We start from the raw sequence: 2,035 nt of genomic DNA on the forward strand, positions 1-2,035 counted from the left end.
CAGGGGTGCACAATGTCCAATGGACCCCTCACTGCAGGTTGTACGCCCGCGTCAAGGATCCTAACCTCCCTCAGCATCAGAGTAATTCCACCACCTGGTGACACGCCTCTCTGTGTGACAACAGCATATGTGAAGAAGTCCCTCCAGGAAATCAACCCCCGAAAGGCTGCAGGCCCCGACAACATCCCAGGACGAGTACTGAGAGACTGTTCACATCAGCTGTCTGAGGTGCTGACTAGGGGTTGCACCAATTAGTCGACTAGTCGATTCTTTTTTCTGCAATGATTTTTTTCTGGGCTAGTCGACTAGTCACAATCACATGACTAAACAGATTTTTCCAAGGAAATGAAAGAAAGTGGACTAGGTGAGTTCGTCAGAAAGCTCAAATTATATAAAAATGTAAATAATTTAACAAAGACAAACTGTAAATTACAGTTTGTAATTTACAGTTACAAACTGTAATTTGTAGCCTATGCTACCGCCCCTATTGCGGTAGCATAGGCTACCGCAATAGGGGCGTTGAGCAGCGCGGTGGTTAGCATGGTGCCCCGCATACAGAGACTTTAGCCCGCGGTAGTCAGGAGTCCGACTGCCGTCCTCCATTCGCTGGGCCCATGCCTCTCTCCCCCTGCTCCGCTCTCTCTGCCCCCTTACAGTCAGATTGCTGTGAAATAAACTAGTGCCGAAAAATTCCTTAAAAAAAAAAAAAAGACTACCGGAGTAATGTGCGACAACGTGTCATGATGTCAATCTTTTTTATCCCTCAACTACCCCCAACTGATCAGCATCACCCTGCGTATTGAAGCTTTTAACCTTCAATACGCTCTTTAGATCTTTATGCTTCTAAAGAGTGCAAAGATCTTTATAAGATCTTTGCACTCTTATAAAGTTATGGTTTGACTACATCTGGAAACTAAGTCTGAGGATCTGATAGAGGCGATCTCGGCCGCCGTCTGCATGTCGGTTCAGAGAGCCGAACCGACTCTGAGTCAGCAGAGCGTCCTGCTGCGCATCGGGGAGCAGCAGCAGGAGGCTTCGCTGAATTCAACTGTAATCAAACGGGATCCATTCATAATAAGTTTAGTTTGTGATGTTCCAAAAGCACCATTGTGGTCAGTGTGATAATTTGACTCCTATACGAGTAGCTATCCAGAGATCATCAGCATCAGCCGGTGTTTGGAAAAAAGAAAAAAAAAGAAAAGTCAGACCCGACTTTGTGCAACGAACTTTTCTCCGCTGCTCACGAAGAATGATCTGTTTATTGCTCTTTTAATTCTGCATTCTGGACTTAGTAAAAGCGGGAGAAGGGAAGGGGGTGTCAATATTTGCCGTGAAAATAGCTGATAAAGCCTCCAAGTAGTTGTTAAGGTTTTTGCGCTTACCACACTATGACGTCACCGCGACTAGTCGACATCGACTCGACTATTATCATGATGTAGTCAACCTTAAAAAATATGTAGTCGTTCAACCCCTAGTGTTGACAGACATCTTCAACACCACACTGTCACTGTTATCTGTGCCCACCTGCTTAAAGACCGCCACCATCGTCCCTGTCCCCAAGTGCTCCACAGTGACGACCCTGAATGACTACCGGCCTATAGTCTTAACATTGGTTAAGACTAACATGGTTACTTCGACATCCCCAGTCGACACTAACTGCCAAACAACTAGTAGCTCAGTGTTCCAACATCCGCAAACGGCAACTGCTATCACAACTTGAGATTGACGAGGTACAACACAAAGGGGAGGAGCCAGGACGCCAGGTCAGAAGGGAGTTAACTACAACTACCCGCCCAGAGACTGGGTATGTAGCCCCAGTAATGAACGAACCATCTGAGCTGAACGAGGCAGCAACTGACCTGAGAGACAGAATCATGGCCCGAATGAACACCAGACAACCCCGATGCCAATTACAACGGCTGAGTGAAGTACCATCAGAAAGTCTCATTGAAGATGTGAATGCAGCATTGAGAACGATCCCTACCAACACCATAACTGAAACCAATGAACTGATATACGGTTAGAGGCTAAGATC

General features: G+C 46.3%; 1 protein-coding gene and 1 long non-coding RNA gene across 2 annotated transcripts in view; both read right to left on the bottom strand.

Moving 5' to 3' along the window:
- LOC106936864 (uncharacterized) overlaps window positions 1-797 on the bottom strand; it is a 4,889-nt gene extending 4,092 nt beyond the window's left edge. Inside the window, exons 1-2 of the long non-coding RNA XR_001422242.1 lie at window positions 557-797; window positions 66-69 (exon numbers count right to left, since the gene is read on the bottom strand). This is a non-coding gene — a long non-coding RNA (uncharacterized LOC106936864). The remainder of the gene's footprint in view (window positions 1-65; window positions 70-556) is intronic.
- Window positions 1-2,035, bottom strand: part of LOC106936862 (CUGBP Elav-like family member 1) — a 71,626-nt gene that overhangs the window by 41,094 nt on the left and 28,497 nt on the right. The gene's annotated exons all lie outside the window — the stretch shown is intronic.

This window comes from Poecilia latipinna, unplaced genomic scaffold (assembly GCF_001443285.1).
Source record: "Poecilia latipinna isolate Pla-1442-1.1 unplaced genomic scaffold, P_latipinna-1.0 Scaffold2229, whole genome shotgun sequence".
Lineage (NCBI taxonomy): Eukaryota > Metazoa > Chordata > Actinopteri > Cyprinodontiformes > Poeciliidae > Poecilia > Poecilia latipinna.